The 22,257-nt window shown below is 38.7% G+C and overlaps 1 long non-coding RNA gene across 3 annotated transcripts in view; it reads right to left on the reverse strand.

The window, feature by feature from the left end:
- Window positions 1-9,092, reverse strand: part of LOC148423116 (uncharacterized) — a 36,712-nt gene extending 27,620 nt beyond the window's left edge. Inside the window, exons 1-4 of one of the 3 annotated variants that reach the window (XR_015865728.1) lie at window positions 8,993-9,009; window positions 8,852-8,879; window positions 3,259-3,319; window positions 2,144-2,279 (exon numbers count right to left, since the gene is read on the reverse strand). This is a non-coding gene — a long non-coding RNA (uncharacterized LOC148423116). Of the gene's footprint in view, window positions 1-2,143; window positions 2,280-3,258; window positions 3,320-8,851; window positions 8,880-8,992 lie in introns of all 3 variants that reach the window. The other 2 variants (XR_015865727.1, XR_015865726.1) reach the window with 2 other exon arrangements.
- Window positions 9,093-22,257: the final 13,165 nt, after the last annotated feature.

The following is a 22,257-nucleotide window of genomic DNA, read 5'->3' on the forward strand; positions in this document are numbered from 1 at the left end:
TGACATGTTGGGGGACTTTCGTGGTCAGACAAACAGACTAAAGTGTGCTTTTCCACTCCATCAGCGCGACAGCACTTGCTCCAAATTGCCATCCAGCAGCGTCCTCTCATTTTAGGCTGTCTGACTCACAAGCGCTGGCCCACTCAACAACAACACCACCACCATCACTACAACCGCCCGCCTCCTCCTCTTCTTCCTCCTACACTTCAGCTCAACCCCGGCCGTACCCCAGCGTGGGAGGAAGCCCGGCCCGGGACCAGAAGAGAGCCTGGGGCGAGGCGCACACATACGCTCACACACACTCACGCAGCCAGCCAGCATGGACCCACAACTCCGGAGCCCGTTTTTTCATGCACCCACGCACGCATTAACACACACTTCCAGCCCACATGCGGTACCGACACTGATTTTTAAAGCACCTCTTTAATGATGTCATGTGCACACATGTGAAGGGATCATGCAGGGGAAACAAGTGGGAGTGTGTGGGCGCTACACCAAATGCAATGCTACTGTTACACACAAACACACACACACACACATGTTGAGGAAAGACTGAGAAATGTTCAATGATTAGCTGCACTACACTACATTACAGTTGCGCACGCTAGAGACACATCCATAATTCTAACAATAACAATATTAATCCTGAATTCAAAGGATTCATTGAACAAAATATTTGTTATTGTTCTTGCAGTGCATCAAAGTGAGGGTTGCTGCCCAATTTCCGTTAAGATGATGAATATATTCATTAGATGACATTTAATGCTTTCTATACTATATGCTACAAATGTGCGTGTTCATGTACACATGTATTATTATTTTCAAGCAATTCATTTTTCAAACGAATCACAATATTTTTCATAATTTCTCATCATTAATTGCATTTTTCATCAACTGTTTCCTACAGTGCTCACAACAGATATTTCCTTGAGTAAAATCTTGGAATCAATAATAATATTTACTAGCTTTTGGTTAATCTTTTCTATGATTCTTTTTCAGAACAAAACTACCAAGTACCAAGATTGATATTTTCAGGCATTTTCTCTGATACTCTTCTCAAAGAAAAGAATTGGCAAAACCTCTCACCTGTCGGCTAAGTTCTACTTTTTCTTGCAGCATTTGCGGGGCCCTTTGGAGGTTCACTTGAGCTCGGAAAGTGTTCAAACTTATTGTTTTTCTAACAAGTTGTTGAGCAACTTTTAAGTACAATTACGTAAAATGTCATATTTGTCTGTCTTGGTGACACACCTTTTAGTTTGGTTAAAATTCAACTACCACAGAAATTAAATAGAAATGAGGTAACTGAGTTCATCTTTTGTAAACCCTTCAGAGTTGCAGCCCCACTAAATATATACAAACATGTATATATATATATATATATATATATATATATATATATATATATATATATATATATATATATATATATATATATATATATATATATATATAAATGTCATATTTACTTTTAGAATTATTTTATATATGTGTATGTGTACAGAATATATGTATATTTGATATCGATATATGATCCATATTTCTTATATATTGATGAAAAATGCATGACAACAGCCACTCTTTAATATTCATAGTCTATCAACACATGCCTTTCTCTCTGTGTATGCAGAGTTTTATGATTTAGTATCAACTGACTATCGTTTTTCAGTCATTCAACTTACCAACCTAGCCATTATAATAAGTGCAACCAATTATAATTAGTATATTAGTATATTATAATGATATTATTATATTATACTTATTATTATAAGTATATTATAATTAGTACAGAACGATGATTTACTATAGCTTCAATCAACAAGCACAATAACACACGTAGTGTTGACTGGATAGCTCTATGCCAGTGTCTCTTGTTTTGCATCTGACTAGGTACTGCTTAATGGCGCGTCCAGTCACTCCAGTATGAGTCGAATGTTTGGAAAGACTTTAAAATTCACATATTCTCAAGCATTCATCTAAAATTGTATATTTTGTCTAACTGCTTTCTTCATCAAGTGATTCCATCAGTAGGTCTTCATATTGTCGCTGACTAGTCTTGAATTCAGGAAATGTTGAAATAATAAAAATAAAGACTGAATTAGAGGGTGTTTCTTTCGAGTGCTTCTGTAAATTCTATGACACTTACCAGCAAGACGGGAAGCAGTGAGGGTCAATTTTGAAGAACAGGTGGAGGAGGGGCATGTCACTCCCACCCCATCCTGACACTGAGGCGGTGAGATCTTTAAGATTGGCTGGGTGTCACACATTGTGGGATGGCAGCTCTGTGAAAGGGGCCAGATTGCTCATTAGAATATTTCACATTTGCGCGTGGGCGAGCGTTTAGCGAGACCGCCCCCTCCCAGCAAGCTCCAGGAACACTCATTCTCCATCCAACGCCATGCTAGGTCCTGACCCGCCGAATCTGTCCGCTACCAAGTCGGTCCAAGTTACATAAGTAATCAACATAATGGGAAATTCATATTTGTAATCTCTTGTCAATGTAAACTATCAGGAACATCAGACAAAGAACTTCAAAAGACAACTTCCATTGTGATTTGGAAGTGATATATGTCAAAACAGCTATAAAGCCCACTAAAAATGCAAAAATATATCCTTCACATAAATAAACATAAATATAAAAACATAAAATTGACAGAATTATTTTGGTTTGATTGTTGCGATATATATATATATATATATATATATATATATATATATATATATATATATATATATATATATATATATATATATATATATATATATATATATATATAATATATATATATATATATATAATTAATATAAATATAAATAATATATATAAGTAAATATAAAAAAAATAAATATAAATAATATAAATAGTATCCTCATTAGGGTCTCAGGCTTGCTGGTGCCCATCCCAGCTGTGTAGCCAATTGCCAGCCAATTGCAGGGCACACGGAGACGAACAACCATTCACGCACCCAATCACACCTGAGGACAATTCATCTGCCATGCATGTTTTTGGAATGTGGGAGGAATCAGGAGTGCCCAGAGACAACCCAGGCAGGCTCGGGAAAACATGCAAATGCCACACTGAATTGTTCTATATAGAACTGTATATATATATATATATATATATATATATATATATATATATATATATATATATATATATATATATATATATATATATATATATGAATTTCATTGGTCCTATAAAAATGCCGACTGATCTGCAAAAGGCTATGCACACATTTGAGACAAAGATGGTGTTACCTGTGCTCTTTGGTCTTTAGTCAGACACCTTCAGCGGATGCAGCATTGCAGGATCTGTGAGCTGCACACACACATAGAAAAGACAGTCACAATATAGCTTGTGAGGGTCATTTGATATACTACAGTTTATTTCAATGTGCCCACTCCAGCATCTCAACAGAGTTGGCGCACTGCCTCCCCCGCAAAACAAAACAAAATAAGTCAAAACAAAGCACAAGAAGGTCACTCAATATATCACAGCATTTCTTCACAGTTTTAATGATGTACAGCCAATTCAGGGTGCGGCATCACTCTGCCTGCTCAAAATTGAAACGCAAAATAAATGAACAAATAAATAAATAAATAAATAAATAAATAAATAAATAAGAAACAAACTAAACACAAGCTTGTCAGGGTGCTGCTACGGAATACATCAACGCAATCCACATTTATTAAACCTTAAAAAATAGTTTTAGTCTCCTGTTTAAAAAAGAGAAGCATCAGAAAGAAATCCAAAGTTCCCTCATCTTTGACCAGGTGTAACTCATTCATTTCCCTCAAAACGAACCCCAAAATAATGCCACAAAGCCTGTCAGGGGGCACTGTATATTATAGCCTTTCATACTGCATATTATAGCCTTTCCCTAAACATTTTCCTCGAAGCCACGCACCTCCTTCAGTATCTTGACAGATGTGTATTCCACGCTTTCAAAACAAAACAAAACATGAACAATGCCAAAAGCAGTTTTGGTCGGATGATCTTGTGTATTATAGGCACAATAAGGTGAAACTGCCTCCATCTCCCCTATACGAAACCTTAACAAATAAGTCATTAAAAGTCAAACTATCAGTCATTATACATTTGCAACATTCAGCTAAGTAATTAAGCAATTATATTCACACACACGTCTCACTCTGTGTCTGCACACTGCTCGTATTTGATTTTTATCAAAAAACTGAGAGCTCAGCAATGAGAGGAAATGGCAATATGGCAATGATAATGATGGCATGAAAATAGAGCAGATGTGCAATAATAAATAAGTTAAAACACGATCAAATCACAATTTTTTATCGAAGAAAAAACGGACTTCCTCGTTTCCCTTGACCAATTTTTCACCATATCAATTTTTTCAACATCATTCATGCTTCTTCATATTTATTGCTGGTATTGATTAAGCCTTAGGAGTTATTATATGTGACATTATGATTATTTTAATCTGCCCCTTTCTCTGAATTGATATTGTAAATAATTTTTTGAAGTACCGGGTCTGTCGGGGGGCATTCCGAACTCCATGAGACATTTGCCGAATTCCTTTTATCATCACACTGTCGACTTGGCAGGTGAATCTCATTCCTCGCACATTAACACACACATTATCACATCTGGGTGAGGACATGCAGAAAAAAAAAAGATCTCTGCTTGGAAGGTCTGAACTTGCTGAGCTTATGTCCAAAGTCCAGTATTTGTAGTCCTTGGTCTCATTAAATTGTTTAAGTGTCCGCATACCTTACGGTTCTTCATGAGGTGGACTCTGGTCCTTATCTGGACTCAGTGCTTGGACCCAGACGCTTAATTATGTTATCCTGAAGGTCGCTAGGTAATTAACCTGCATTGCATAGTTAAAAATGAATGAATTGTCAACCAACCACTCAAAATTATGTCTTAACTCAAAGTAATAATAGAAAGTGCTGCGTGCATTGAACGGCAGAGCTTGCAGATAAGGGCCCGTTTTTATACACATTGCATTATAAAACATGCTTTTATTGGTTCTTTAGTTGCGCAATTTATCCAGCGCTTGCTGGAAAATGTCATTTTATTAAAATCTCAAATTAGTCACTAAGTGGAGAGACAGGATTTTCTTTATACGTCAATCAAAGTTTTCTTTGATCATTATATTTGGTAGATTTTTTTCCCATTTTCTGACACATTAGGATGCCTTAATGTGATGCTTTTGACTAACATTTTGGCCACAACTAAAAATGTGATTATAAACATGGTGGTATGTAAAACATACTTTCTTTTTTGTTCAGCTACATACCTTTGAAGCACATGCATGAGAACTTAAAGAATCAAATTTTTTGTAAACGTTAAAATCAGCAGTGGTGCATATTGTTGGTTTTCATCAGACACTGACAAAATGCACAATTTTAAAGGATATTTTTAATTGTTTCCATTATATTTATTAGTCAAAATGCCCATTAAAGAACAAGGTTTTCATCAGATTTGACAAATTGTTCACGTTTCCTTCAAGTGTTTACTGTTATTCTTATTTTCTAATTACTTTACTATATATTTATATTTTAAGTTTGAAAAACATCAATGTACAGTGTATTGATTTAATTTGATAATAGAAGTGTATTTTTTTAGATGGCAAATTAGAATACAATTCGTGGTTACATGATCATTCCTGGAGTGGACCTATTTAACTGTAAATTGATGACGGCGGACATATGTGTTACAGCATCATCTGTGTAGTAATTCAAAGTGAAAGTGAACAATCATAGTGGCCTGCGATGATGGCGTCAAAAGGGGAAATACACCTGCCACGGGACTTCACCGTCCCTCCACACCAAAAAGTCGTGACTTTTCCCTATCAAGCGCCTGTCATTCTCACTTTGATTCACCAGCATGCATCTCCTTCACGGCTGGCATAAGTGCAAAGAGCGGCGGAGAAGGCCCTACGACGCTATAGACACAGGATGTGAAATTCCCTGAATACATTTTGAGGTAGCCCACGTTCTTGTCTGGTTATGAGTACAGGGAAGGTTTTAGGGGTTTTTTTTTTTGGTCTCAGCAGACCTTTTGAGCTCATTACTATGACGATTTTTAAGAGAAAACCACAAGGACACAGTTGCGCCTCAGTCAAAGAAGATTGCATCTAATTTCCTGAAGACATTGTCATAAAAAACCTTTGAAATCTCATCGACCTGGAAAATTTGTCATTTATCTCTCATGTTATTTTTCACATTGAGAAATCCAATTCATATTTTCAGAAGGATCAGAATAAAATAATGTAGGGATGATGTCATTTCAGTTGTGTAGGAAAGAACACATTAAGAGATATGGTCAATATGAGAATAAGACTCAGTCAAAACTCAAAATCAGGAGAACATTGAATATGATAATACGAAACAAAGTAAAAAAAAAAAAAACAATTTGTGAAGGGACAAAAATAAAGACAGAAATGACCACATTCATATGAATTAAGTCAAACACTAATGGGAATTGCATACACTGGGTGACTGGATAATAATTGACAAATTGACGATTGATAAATTATATAGGACAAAGATAGGAGAATATGAGAATTAACTTAGTACACACACAATTATGAAAATTATCATTAAAACATAAGGGATTGGCTTGTATGAAACGAGATAGAGAACAAAAGATGGAAGTACAGTATGTACTGTAGGATGATATCAACATATTTAAATAAAAAAAACATAAGAGGCGAGACAACGTTTCGGATGAACACAAATATGAGAATAAAGTGAAAATAAAGTGACAGATTTAACTGTTTGATAATAAGACAAAAGAAATGCATATACTGGTATTGGAAGAAACCACCAAATACAAGCCTAGATATTGTCACATTAAATTATTAGAACACAAAATAAAAGCATGAAATATAATTATTAAATAAAAACCAAGTAAAAGTATAGCTTGAATAATAGCTTGAATAATAGAGTTGATAGGAAAATGCAAGAAAGCACAGAGACGAGGCTGACTATAAAAATAAATACATTGACAAGATGACACAACAACACCTAATGAAAGTACAGAATTACATGAGTGTTTTTAGACTAACAAATAAAATCCTACTAATGAGCATTAAAAACAAGAACCTCTGAGTGATCAAGACGCGATGTGACTAAAATCCTCAAACTGGCATTGTGAACAAGATTCAAGGACAACTTAAACCCTGTTATGTTTTGTTCATACATCACACGCTTGTACACAATTTGAGATAAAGAATATACCATAAATCCACATCAACGAGCAGCGGGTGGTTACGGGTGGTCAGAGATGGCTGAACTCGACCTGTGACAAACATGTCAATTAACCTTTTCTGACGTTGACAACCGCCTTTCAAGCTCCCGATAACAACAAATAAAAAGCAGGGCGTATGTGTTTTACCCCCAAACTTTGAACACGCAACACCCCCCCCCCCCCCCCCCCAAAAAAAAAAAAAAAAGTCGCGGGATTTTACAATTTGGTGACATTTCTTCCACTGATAATTGAATTGATCATTTTCATATGCATGTTTGTCAACTTGCTCCCAATCCCTGAAAGACCGTGTGAGGGCTGAGGTGTTTTCACTGTCTCCTTCACTGGGAATTCCCCTCTCGGAGCCGCAGCTGTACATTTGCCTGTGTGCAAAGCCGTGTGTATGTGCGCGTACATACGTGTGTGCATGTGTGTTTCCTCCCTCATTCCCAGGCTTCTGAGTTAAAGCCTCTTAAATGTCCCCCTTTGCCTTTTGTCCTCACGTTTCAGCTGAAGTTTCCCTGCATTCATCCCATTCCGATTATGTGTATGCGTGTGTTCGTGTGAGACCTCCGGAATGCACTTTTGGTTTGACAAGCGCGGCTCAACTGCGTGCGTACGTGTGTGCATAAGCAGCTTAAAAACAAAATAATGGTAAAACAAGGTAAGGAAATTAGAGGTGAATTGTCACTATTTTTGCACATGCAAGCTTTTGGCCCTTGAGCAAAATCAACACCTACACACACATTTCAAATATGTGCTCTGGCTCAACGAGAGCTCTGCACCCACTCACCCACACAGCCACCCACACACTCACGTGCACTGCCAAACAGCGCTCGCTCTTGAGCCACCCACCGCATCCCCTTCCTTCACCACCCACCACACACACATTTCACACCGGGCATACGCCAGATCTGGTTTCCTCTTTTTTTTTTTGTTGTTTTTTTTTTGTCAGCGATAAAATAAACACAAATACATGATAATCACATTCCATGCATATCTCTCCCGCCAGTGGGAAGTTGCGACTGGTTTTCTGCGAAAGTTGCTTGCACTCGGCCTGTGTGTGCGTGTGGTTGTGTGTGTAAGCGTGGATTGGTGTGTGTGTGTGTGTTGTGCAACCCTGGACCCAGAAGAAGAGAGAAAAGGCAGAATGAGTGCGAGGGAACAAAGAGATCTGGGGCGAAGTCTCACACATTCCACAGGCTTGCCAATATCCTACCAAGCACCATCGCTGTTGCTGCAATTCCAGACACACGCGCACGCACACACAGGGTACAAAAAACTCACACCTAACTTTTTTGATCTGGCAAATTGTCCTCATTGTAAAAAATGTCTCCACCATGCAAGTGATATATCATGTTTGTAATACACAAATATAGAAGACAAGAACACGCAACCACGCACACGTATTAAATATACCCAAACAATATTTATGTGTTGTGTACCAGCTAAAATTCACACATACAAAACATCCCCGTGTCAAAATGCAGGATGTTGGGGATCGTGCCCACAACTACGGAAAAACAAGAACAATCCTGCAGCATGTGGCATTAAACCACATTTGTATCACCTATCTTGAATGAGAAATGAAAGTTTGACATGCGACTTAATACAAACGCTTACAAATGCTGATAAGCAACAAGAGGCCTTCCTACCTTATGAAGTTTTTTTGTAGCAGAAGAAGGGATGCAATTATAGAGAAAGAAAATCAGTGAAAACAAGTGCATGTTGTGTTGTTGTTGTTGTGTAAAGAGTGAGCGCTACCTGAGCACATGGCACGCCGCGCCGCACTTCCTTCCACGCGCTTTTGTCTCACTGCTGCTCGACTCGCATGCTTCTCCATCTGCCTGTCGCTCAGCGTCTCTCCTCATGTCTTCCTCCCTCCCTTACTCTCCCACCCTCCCCCTCGCTCTCTCTCTTTTTTGCTCTCTCTCACCCCCTCAAAATATCTCCCTCTCTGTTACGGAAGCAAACTGTCTCAATTGAGTCAATAAAGTTTTCCCGGTTCTTGCTAACTGCATTTGGCTCAACAGTTGCCAAGTGGGTGTACGTGCAAGTTTAGGGAGTGCATTTATGAGCTGAAATGCACCATATTTTGAGAAACTTACAGTTTGTTTATCCTCACAAGGGTCGCAGACTTGCTGGTGCCTATCCCAGCTGGCTTCAGGCAGTAGGCGAGGGGGCACCCTGAACTGATTGCCAGCCAATGGCAAGGCACACAGAGACAAACAACCATTCAGGCAACCTAAAGACAATTTAGTATGTCCAATACACCTGCCATGCATGTTTTTGGAGTGCGGGAGGAAGCCGGGGTGGCCGGAATGAACCCACGCAGGCTTAGGGAGAACATGCGACCTCCACACAGGAAGCCCAGAGCCCAGTGGATTTGAACTTGGGTCCCTGTAATTGTGAAGCGGACATCCGGCGGAGGTACGACATCCCTTACGTTTTTTCAGCTTAAGACGTGATCTGCAATGTTTTTTCATCCCCTCTTTATGGTATTTTTCCCGCTTTACGACAAAAACAACTGTCATGACCCTAGGGGTTGGCTGTATTTGTGTTGTATTGTCTCCATCTTCAGGTGTTTTTAGGTAGTTGCTCTTATTTTCTGGACCCGTCAAACAGCCTGCGCTGCATATAGCTAGACAAATATATATATATATATATATATATATATATATTATATATATATATATATATATATATATATATATATATATATATATATATATATATATATATATATATATATATATATATATATATATATAGGGAGAGAGAGGGAGTTTAAAATATCTTATCTTAACCAGAATGGTGGGTTTATTTCCTCTTGATCATCTTCTTAGAACGTCCATTGGAATGGATTTGCAACTCCAGTATTTATTAATCTTAACATTTGTTGACTTTAATGAGAATCCCATAACACATGAATGAAAAGTAGAATCCCGGTGTGTTGATGTGCTTCCTGACCCTCTACCTCCACCTTATCACCCTCCTCCTTCGTTCTTCTTCATGTTGTTCCATGAACTTCGGCCAGAAGTGATGTATTTCAAGAAACATATATTTGTGACTCTACCTGTGCCAACTCAACTCCAATAAGAGATTCGATTTTAATACAACCCTAACACCTCATGTGGGAGAACAAAAAACTATGACATAGGAAATATGATATTGCTGAAAAATAACGGTGAAAATTTTTCATTTTTAGTTTTAGATATTGTGGGAATAGAGAAAATTATTGCCAAGATGAATTGAATTGGCTGAATGTTTTGAATTTTGACTAAGAAAACAAACACAGCTTAAACCAACTCAATTCAAAGAAGATGACTGAATAATGTTGTTGGTGAAAAATCTGAAAAGTGCTTTTGAAAAATGTGGATTTATTTATTTATTTTTGCTTTGTATGATTTGCAGGAATATTAAAAATTGATCACAGGGTGAATTGAGTGAGCTGAACCTTTATAAATTTTTGGATTACCCTTGAGAAATGAATTGTGGGAAAACTAAATTAGGAAGGAGGAAATTATTGAATCGTAGTATGAGGTTCAAGGATATCTTGGAGTTTGAATGGTTTATATCCATCAATAAATTTAACGGGAGGCGAATGCTAAAATATGGAAGAAAAAAAATAATAATGGGAAAACAGCTTCTTTACCCACAAATGATGTTGTCAATTGACCATGAATTATTACATAATGTAATATGAGTAAAATTTATTTGAAATTTTGGAGACAGCAACACCAATTTGGGACAGAAAATGGATAGGTGGATGGATGTGCCCGGGGCACCTATTCAAATTGATATGTGTGTTTTAACAGTCTCTTGAAAATGGGACAAAAAAAAAATGCCTTTTTGAGGATTTCCCCATACGTGATTTAAAAAAAAAGGTAATTTCTTTAAATCAAAACTCTACAGTTGCTCAAGGGGGATTTCACTCACATTCTGCTTTGCATTTTTTCACCACATGGAGAACCAGATTTCACACATGCAGGCATTGTAGGTGAGCTGTCAGAGTGAAATGAGTTCGCTGCCCTTCTTGAGTTGGGGGGTTTTGGACCAGGTCCACCTCAACAGTAGAACAAAGCAGACTAGCATCTAGCATCCACTTACTAATAAAAAAGTCAAAAATGTGAACTTTCTGGTTTTCCCCTCTAATTTGCACATTTTTTGACCAATTTTATTTTCTGATCTACCGTATTTCTCCAAGTACATCGATTCTTTCTTCCACATTTTAACCGCATAACTTTTTTTCCACAAATCTGTGTTTGAATAACGGTAATTTGTATGTTTAATAAGTACTATACAGGTATTGTCATTTAGAGGGCTTAAAATATTTTATATACTTCTAATTTGATATAGTAAGCATCCACTTTAGAACATTTTTGATGCTGGTAGTCACAATTATTTATGGATTCCAACAGTTTCAATTTTTCATAGTTTTCATAATTCCATATTGTTCACTACCTCGTTACACGATGTCACATTATCATTCCATATACTAACTCAAAGTCATTCTGTTATATTTCTAAGCATTCGACATCATTCCACATGCTTCTATGTTTCATTAGACATTCAAAATTAACGCGCAATTTCTCCTGAAAGTGTTTCATCTAATTTTTAAATAAGTCGCTGGAAGACTTTAAAAGAATGTAACGGGCAATAAGGTGTTCATTTACCAATTTTTGTAATCGTGGCTTGTGTGGAATGTACAGTATGTATGTACTGCATGCTACACCCTAAAAATGGACTGTTTATAAAGAAAGAACAAATCTAGTTTGATAAATTGATTTGGTTACATTAACCAATTGCTTGGTCAGAATTTTACCAATCCATGTGTGTATTCTGGCTACTTCTCAGACTGCAATTAATGTGTGGTAGTTAAATTCCTCTTTCTAAAATGTTCTGGGTGTAAATGGCTATTCATCGACACATGCCCTGTGATTGTATTATTTTGGAGGAGGGGGCAAATTAAACAATATCTTGTTGAAAATTACCCATTCGTATTTGTTGACATCAATATAGATTCATTCTAGATGGGTTGTTTTAACCTAAGGATTGATCGTGACTATAACTCCACCTGAGTTGGCCAATTTTAACTTTTTTTTGTTGTTGTTGAAAATTTGGTTTGCACTCTGTTTTCAGAGTGGACTGGGATCTTTGCCTAATATTTTGAACCTTTCTTGTTGTGATGAATCTCATTATTAACTACAAGAAAATTGATCACATTACAGTGAGTTGAAACCTTTTTAAAAAAATCTTACGTTTCCAGTTGAGCAAACTTTATGCAAAAATGTCATCTATTTCTCAACATAATTCTGGTGTCAAATTTCCTAATCCAACTTCGCTGAAATGCACAACAGCAGACTCAATTCTTTATTCAGTTATCTGAACACTTCGGCATTAGCAATTTTTGTAAACTGGAACTATACAGTTAAGCTGATAATTATTCGTACTTTTATTTTTTTGTAACATTATGACAAAATCTATTCATATTTTTTTCAGTCTGTGTATATTCCATGGTCAAAATGCAGAGTTGATTAGATTGCTCTTAATTGTGCTAGAAGTTAACCTGAGCCCTTGAAAATACTGCAAAAGACTGAATTTCCTTTAACTTGTCAACGGTATGAATAATTGGTAAGAATAATGAAATAAATGAATATCTTTTATCGTTAACCCAACTTTTGAAGGTCTTCTGCCACTTTCATGCTCAGCCAATACTCATTCAATAAACGAGAGAAAAAAAAAAAACTCAAAATTTAGCATGAACATTTTTCGGCTTAACGTTGGTACATTATGTAATGATCTGGCTCAAGCTACAACCATACTGCTAGATACACACACACACACACACACACACACACATTATATATATATATATATATATATATATATATATATATATATATATATATATATATATATATATATATATATATATATATATATATATATATATATATATATACATATATATATATATATATATATATATATATATATATATATATATATATATATATATATATATATATATATATATATATATATATATATATATACTCCTGGGCTTCTGGGCTTCCTCCCACACCCCGTAAACATGCATAGAAGTATAATGGACTTACTAAGTTGTCCTGAGGTGTGATTGGATGCGTGAATGGTTGTCTGCCTCTGTGTGCCCTGCAAATGGCTGGCAACCAGTTCAGGGTGTCCTCTCCCTACTGCCCAAAGCCAGCTGGGACACCAGCACGAGCAAGCTTGTGAGGATAAACGGTTCTACAGAAAAAAAAAAGTCTTCTAGGCGAAAAAAAACTAGAAGAAAATAAAATGTAGATTGAGGGCTGTAATCACCTCAAAAGGAGGACACCATTACCATATGTAATCCCTGTAGGTCTAACGGTCTTATCCACAATATGAGAGCTTGTCAGGTTCTGCGAGAGCTGACAAGCAACAATTTTCCTCTGCTCAGGATGCAGTGAAAATAGGAAAACTGTCTCGTGTGTATGTTGCAATCAGAAATTCCAAACATGGTTCAGTTGGGCAGCAACAACCCAAACACGTGTTATGGAGCTGTGAGAGGTAATGTTGTTCATCATCTCTTGTTGTCTTTTCCACCTCCACCACCAGCCCAAAATATTATGGAAAGGAAGTCGATGGGCAGGTTGAAGGATGAGCTGATCACTTGTGTGTGTTGTTGTTTTTTCAGAAGTCTATGCACAATTTACATCAAAAGGGAATCCCGAACTGTATCGCTTGGTTGTTTTGGTTGGTAATAATCCTCTTAATTAGAAACGAAAATACATTCTTTATACCGTCCTTTTCCTTTGTTTGCAGGAGCCACCTAAATAAAAGATATTGTTTTGGAAAATTTTGTCCACTTACATATTTTTTTTTTAATTTTGATGACTCTTTCCACAAATAAGACATTTGATTTCTCTGAAGCCACTCACTCAAAGGTGAGTGGCTCCACATCCATAGTAATGGGATGCTTGTCATTGTCGGGGTCATGCCATCTCCATCCACCAGAACGCCCAGAGAGGCACAATGCGGTCCCAAACACGGTCAACTCGCCTTACGCCGACACAAAAAAGATTTGCCAGCTTCTATCCCCAGCCGACTGGCACCTGTCTATGAAAATAGGGCTCAACATCTCTCTTTGAATGGATGGGTGCCCATATGCTCCACGGTGTACATTCAGAGGACTGGTTCTGGAGAGCCTCAAGGAATGATGGGTAATAACCCATGAGGGTCAGACACTTCCTGCCTGTTGAGCCCCTTAGCTGTAAAAAAAAAAAAAAAAAAAAAAAAAATCCCTTCTTGTTCCGTTCTTGTGCAACGGCGTCTTTGGTAAAAGTGAATCTACTTGAATGTCCATCGTGTGCGCCCACCTCCTCTTCTCCTATGCCAGTTGTGTGCATGTGCGAGTGTAGGAGTACGAGGGTGAAGGAGGACCACTCTGCGTGGGCTGAACAGTGCTCGGGCTTTCTCTGCCGTGGTGTTAATAGGCCTCTCTCTCCTCTCAGCGGGACAGAAAAGCCGCCGTTTGCACAGAGGTAATGGAGTGATGGAGAAGTGGAAGGAATATGTGTGGGCGATCCATGATGAAGGCCTCGCACCTCTTTCTCTCTCCTTTAGCTCCCTCGCTCACTTCTCCCCGCACTTGCTTTCTCTCTTTTGTCACTCATCAAGGGCTTTGCCGTTGCATCCACAGACAAAGTGGAAAGCGAGCACTAAAAGTCCTTGTCAGAGTTGTATATGATGAGCACATGCTGCATTGCTGCATCAAAGTGACACAAACGCCTATGCATACTAATTGGATGGTTCTAATCATGAAGCTTTTGTCTAGCTTGGCGGCGGCTTCGCGGCCGTATCCAAACACATGGGAGAGTGAAGTCACTCTGTGGGAGAGTAAAATCGCCTGTGAGGAAGACGGGGCAAGCGTCCAGCCAAGCTGCCATGAATTTATTTGTACAGTCACATGACATGAATATTAATTAAAGGGTCTATTTCTTCCCCCTCCCCCAGTTCAGTCGGCAGTTGCGCCTGACGGCATCCTCAGAAGCGGCACCGGGTTTGGCATCTCAAAGACTGTCGTTTTCTTCAGAGCAGGTTCCTGATCAATTTGGTGGCAGTTGGTGGGCTTCCCGTGAAGCCAGTCAAGGTTGTGACAAGGCCTGGGGGCTAATTGCTCAATCATTCCCTCCTTTGCACAGGGGCCCACAAAATTCAGTGGCTCCAAGTAGCCGACATTAATTTGTGTGTGCTTGTTAGTGGTTACACGGAAAACAATAACGAGGGACATTTGCGGGTGGACACCGCAGCAAATCTGAATCACGCAATTAACGAATTCAGTATATGTCATTGCTATTGTCTGATGTTTATTTTTTAAAATATGATCCCTGTTGGGGCCTAGTTATACCAATCCGACGCTGGGAGGACTCCGGGCGTTAGTATACGCAGCCTGTTTGGTTAAAAATGGATAGTGTGACAATTGTTCGGCAGATAGTAGCTTCTTTCTTAAGTTTGGTGTATAAAATAGTTGTCACAAAAGTAAGTGCAAGTGGAGGGTCCGTTGTTACACTTCACATGCGATTCATATACTCACATCTGCCTTACAGACTGAACCAGGAAGGGTGGAATACATACTACTGTACCTGAGTAGACCTTCACAGCAACACCGAATCCCACTATCAGCTTTACCATGCAGTGTGAAAAAGTTGGGTTGGTAAAGAAATGCCCAATTCCTAAAGCCCCTTTTGCAATTTATATCGGTCTGGTATTCTGCAATGGTTGGATTTGAGTGATATGTTTCTGAGAATCTCCGGTTTCTGAACCTCAACAAGCGGTTCTACTGCATTTGAAAATGTCAGATATCTGAAATGGTGAATAAAATGAGAATATGGCCAATGAAAAAATAACTTGTGGAGGTTGAGATGCAGAGCAAACCAAACAATATTTTTTTTTGTCTGCATGTTTTGCTGTTGCACACATAATGTGATGGATGCTGCTTCATTGTCTTCATCATTTTTGCTCCCTTCTTGTGCAGAGGCGTCGTATTCGTGAGCGCTTTTGTCCTTGGGAAAGCTTGTTGCGATGATGACAGGAAGCCGCTCACACAATACAGTCGTCCTTGGGCACATTGTGAGTGTTGTAGTGTAGACAAAAGACTTTCTTATAAATGATCCGCTATTGTAACAACATGCCATCACAAACAAAAAATACAGTAAATGTCAATATTTTTCAATTTAAACTTTCCATTCCGTTGCACATGAGGGGTCAGGTGGCAGGCGTTGAATGGCACTCATAAGAAAGTCTTCTGTTAAATTAAATATTAGTCATACTTAAAAAAATACCACACAAATACTTTGCAAACCTCAGTGTTTGGTTGCACAACATGCACAGATGGACTCAGTCTTCTTGAGCTACTGGATTAGGACAGACAATTCTTTTCGGAAGGAAACAGCAGGAGATGCGTACTCCTGATGAAGATGCGAATTGCGCGAGTGGAGTTCAATATCAGGAAAGACACACGGGAGGTTTGCAGGGGGGGCTTCCCCTCCTTTTCTGAGAGAAGGGTGGTCCCATCATCTTGTCATAGACAGGAAACACTCACCACAAACCAACGTTTTCTCCTGTTCCAATCAACTACACACACATAGACGCACACATGCGTACGCACACACGTGTACAACTGGCATTCATTTTCCAAATTAAATTCATTTCGCATTCAAATTTCCAAATGACTGTTTCAATATCAGAGAAGGGGGTTGACTACAACATTTGTGTTTTCCTGTTACCTTGAGTGAGAAATTCCCCTGCTGGTTTTCCCCATCTTTAACTCCTGTGACTCTTAAGCCTCCATTGAGTCCAAGTAGGGTTATGACATTCTCGGCTTTGTCTCGTGACTTCTCGGATGTCTAAGGGAAGGAACAAGATGGTCTTGCATCATTTTACTTCGGGGAAAAAAATTTGCGTGGCAAAAATTCACAGACAAAACTTCATCCATTGATGCAGCTGTAATGGCTATTTGCCGTTATACTTTAGCCTACATCAGAGGTTTCCAACTCATTTTAACTCAGGGGTCAATTACAGGAAAATCTACTCTCAAGCGGCCCAGAGAGGTGAAATCATGGTATGTATCTTTAAAACAGTTTGAGTCGATCATTTGTATTTTGTTATGTGTGCCGACCTGGTCTCACAAATAGCCAGTTCAACTGTAGATATCCATTTTTTGGAGCCGCTTATTCTCACAAGAGTCGCAGGTTTGCTGGTGCCTATCTCAGCCAACTTCGGGCAGTTTGTAAGGGACACCCTGAACTGGCTGCCAGCCCATTGCAGGGCACACAGAGCCGAACAACAATTCGCTCACCCAATCACACCTCGGGATAATTTAGTAAGTCCATTACACCTGTATGCATTCACCGAGCCGCCGGAAGAAAATTTGAGGATTTCAAAGTGAATATTATTATTATTATTTCCCGTATTTTTCAGACTATGAACTGCAACTGTCCCCTTTATATCTACATTTTTAAAAAATCTTCACCATGGAGTTCTTAAGATAGTGGATGTTGTGTGGCTGTCGTGGTGGATAATGCCTGACAACAGACAAACGGCATTTTTGTCATACATGGTGATTAGGTATGTGGCCCTATGTGAGCCCCCCAGTCGTGCTGATGCAATATTGTGGCCCCCTCCATTATTTATCATTGTTCAAGTAGGCTCCAGCTTGGGGACGTTCTTCATTGGCTCTGTCACAGGAACAATGTCAGGCCTGAAGGCAGTCTAAACGGCATGCTAGTACCACCCAGATCCACCGATAGCTGTCTACCCTGTGGAGTTATTTTTGGTTTTAAGAAGCAACTAATTTTCGTTACTTTATAGCCCCAAACTATGTGCTTTGTACAAGCACGTTGTTGCACTGTCTTTCTGCGTTCCACACAGAGGCTTGATTCCCTTCCTCCTCGTGTATTTAACCTCAGAGCTCACCTGTCTTTCTGTAATGAGTCAACAAGCAGCAATCCTGCTGCAGAGGCTGCGTGGCAGCTGTGTGGATGCACACAGATAAGGGAGAGGAGGACGCGGAGGAGGAGGTGGACCTAGGGGAAGACTTCTCTGTGGAAACAAAACCTGGTCCACCTTTGTGTGTCAGCTTTGCCTCCTCCTCCCAGCTGCTTTCTACACCTACGTTTTGTCCACCTTCCTGCTCCCTTTGCTCCATCCTCCCTTTCCATCCTCCTCACATCAAAGACACCAATGATCTTATTTCAAATATGACTCTTTTATTGTTTGGCTGAGCCAAAATGAGAGTTTCAAACACCATTTCCTTTTTTTTCCTTTTCTAGATTATGTAACATTACATAATTGTAGCTGTATATTTGAGAGAACATTTGTCAGACTCTCACTGACAAACTTGTTCTTGCTTGGACGTGCTTGCAATAGATGCCGAGATGAGGATGAAAATTTCTGGTACTGAGAAACATGGCTGCTCCTTGAGAGTGAGAGGCAGGCAAACAAGGGCAAATTCAAGTTTTCCTGTATCCCACACTAAATTTAAGAATTAGTGGCATGTACATGAGTGACTTTTTATCTAAATTCATCCTGAGATGCTGCTTCTCTGGCAATTATTGCACATTTCGAAAAACTGTATTCTCTAGCAGGAAATGCAAATTGATGGAGTCAAACTTTCATTTATCACTTTTTGTAAATTATTTCTGAAAATCCCAGAAAAGTATGGCTGATTAAATTTTATAGCTCCTATCTAATTTACAAAATGTTCCTATAACTCTCACAAACACTGACACCGACACTGCTTCCTTGGCTACCGGCGTGACCATCCACCAATGAAGACAGAAGTTGTAATCTACTCCCGCCCCAACTCTCGCTCTTAGGTAGACTGAGGAAGCAGTGTCGGTCTCAATTGTAAAACACGCTGGCTGTTGGAAAAAGCCAAAGCAGAGGAGCAAAGACCTGGACCATTGGAAATCTCTTACCTAGTTTACTTCTGTGATATAATGGCATTTCAATCATAACTCACATTGTTACCATGTTTCTTTAACTACAACTTTCACGTTAATTTGACTTCCGGGCGCCGCTAATATGATCGCGGCTGCCACGAGACTTCAGAGCATGGAAAGCGAAAACTGTTTAGTTACTCTATAAGGTCCCCATTAAACACGAAAAACGAGGAATCACTGTATATTATTTGTAAAATCAATTTAGGATGACATGCATTGTAATGCAATCAAAAGCAATGGTTTGGTATTAATACATTTTGTTTTATATATTAATGAATTGTGGCTGAATTCTGGCTTGATGACACATCCCTAGTGAGCTAATGAACAAACTTCACAAATAGCTTGACTTTGCAACATCTAATACATCTGCCAGTGTTGGGAGTAATGCATTACAAAAGTAATGTAATTACTGTAATGCATTACCTTTTACGGTAACACGGTAATTTAATAGATTACACACACAAAATTAGTAATATTGTACTCATTACAAATGAGAGTAAAGTAATCCATTACAATGCATTTTTAGCCTGAAAACGGTGTTTTTCTTCCCTCCCAAATCCACCCAAAAAACGCGAGATTGGAGGAAAAAATTCTTGGGAAAAACATTTACTTGCTGATCTACTACAGCTGAGATGAAACGGCAGGTTGAATATGGACAATGTGTACACAAGATGAACATAAGACCATTACAGTACTTTTAGTTCACCAGAGATAGAGACAAGAAAAATATAATCGTTAGGGACACTTCGTGCGTGACACCCAACACTGACCTGCAACATGGAATATGTCTTCTCAATAGTGTCTATGATAGCGATAATAATGATATTTGCCAAAGGCTGTCTGTCGCTGGCTATTGACAAGGGGTGGCAGTCCAACTCGAATCGATCCAAATATATGGAGCAAATTCAGAGCTTTTTGGGGTTATTAATAAGAATAAAATCTATCACACCAGACTGGCGCTGACGTGATCAAATAATCTGATTGTGGGTTGTGGTGTTGCTGTGTGAAAACGCACAATTGCGGCAATATATCACCTTTGCTGGATTCTGCGCACTTCCAGATGGACTGCCCCATCATGACATTTTCTCTGCTACCATACACTTAGTACAGGGTAGTCTTTATTTATTTCGAATTTCACACAAGCATTCAGTGGCTGAGTTCAGTGAATGGGTGGAGCGGTTGAGGTCACTGCAGTGTTTTTGTGGATCACTTGCCGCCCTCACCAGTTCAACGCCTCTCTTTTTAACAGCAAATCATAATGAAAGCTGAAGGTTTTGCAGCCACAAAGAAAGCGAGAGAAAAAATGTGAGAATGGCTGTATGGTTTCTAGGCAACAGTGAACGCGGTGCTGCGGCGAGGGGCTACAGGGTGGGTTTCCGAGTTCCCATGTTTTCTGCCTTGTCTCCACATTCTCTTCCTGAGGAATGTGACCCACCTGACCCCTGTGAATGCGTTTGGATTGAGCCGCCCCTCCCAGCGTACAATCACAGTGCACTGTAATCGAAAAGCCTTTATGAAAGCAATTCTTGCACTCCCTTTTTTTTCCTCTTTATCGCAGAGGTAGGCACCATTTTAATAACTGAGGGCGGCAATTGATTTTGATTTATTTTGTAAATTGTACTCATGTTTTGCATTCTAACTGTACAATTTCATTTAGGAGGTTTTCATCTTAAGTCTTTCAGAAAAATTCAAAAGCGTTCTAACAACAATACAACAGAAGTACTATTTTCTTGCAGTGCATTTTAGAGAAATTACAGCCAAATGTTGTTATTTTGTTAATTATACTCATATGTCCAAATTGGTCAAAAGACAAACATCCATTTAACCTTACTTGGGTCACGGGTGTTGACACTGGGCATGAGTTGAGGTAGACCCTCAAATGGTTGTAAGCCAATCACAAGGGACAAAGAACTATTCACACTCACATTAACACCTCTGAACAATTTAGACCAGGGGTGTCCAAACTTTGTCCTTGAGGGCCGGTTTTCTAGTTATCTTTCCCCGACATACCTGATGCAAATGATCTGCTCATCAGAACATAAAAAAAAAAATCTGACTCGGAAAACATGCAGAAGAAGCCCTGAACTGTGAGACCAATGTATGGAACTGTTGAGCAGACTAGCAAAAGAAGCTAGGTAATAAAATATCAGCGAGGACTAAGTATCTCCAATTTCGATAGAGTATCGATGTAACCAAAAATTGATATTTTTTGCAATCATTCTTATGTAGGACATCACGTAACCAAACCATAAAAAAGGTTGCACCGACCTTCCCCTTGCACAGCCTAACTATGATAACTATGGGCTGATAATACGATAGTTTGAAGCTTGCCTGAGATCTGTTTTTTTTGCCGCTTAAATACATGTCCAAGTAAAGGATTTATTCATATGTACAGTGGATCTCCCTGCATATGCACGGTTCAGCACCTGTGGATTAACCTACTTTTTTTTTTTGCAGGGGTGGGTTTTTCATAGAATAGACTAATTTGTGACGTATATCCACTTATCCGCTAATGTATTCATTTGTTTGTTTGTTTTGTTTGGCTCACTCTGACAATACAAATATATGCACATCAAAGATATGCTGACTTTCACAATTTAGGTTGGCCCAGTCTTTAACATCCGTGAACAATAAGTGTCCAACTGTTCGGTACACTCTGTGTGAACACTGAAGATGGCTCAACATCTGATCAAGTTATCACCGCTAGCTGCTCTATAATAGATCTGCAAAGCAAAAGACAAAGTTTGATATTTTGAGATGTGCATTTTCCTGATCTAATTCCACAATGCCCCGCCGAATACAGAAATCGTAAGGAAGTGCCTAACCCTGTTTTGCAGAAGTTCATTCATGTTCATGATCAAGCAAAAAAAAACAACTAAAAACAAGGTAATTGTCAACCTAATACCACTATATAAGATAGCTACATAGACTATAAAAATGGTAGCTCACATAATATAAAATGATGTTGAGAGGCTCACTTTCAAATTTGTTACTGTGGATTGTCATCATAAAATAAGC

Source organism: Hippichthys cyanospilos, chromosome 5 (genome assembly GCF_059441005.1).
Source record: "Hippichthys cyanospilos isolate Australia breed blue-spotted pipefish chromosome 5, RoL_Hcya_1.0, whole genome shotgun sequence".
In the NCBI taxonomy this organism is placed as follows: domain Eukaryota; kingdom Metazoa; phylum Chordata; class Actinopteri; order Syngnathiformes; family Syngnathidae; genus Hippichthys; species Hippichthys cyanospilos.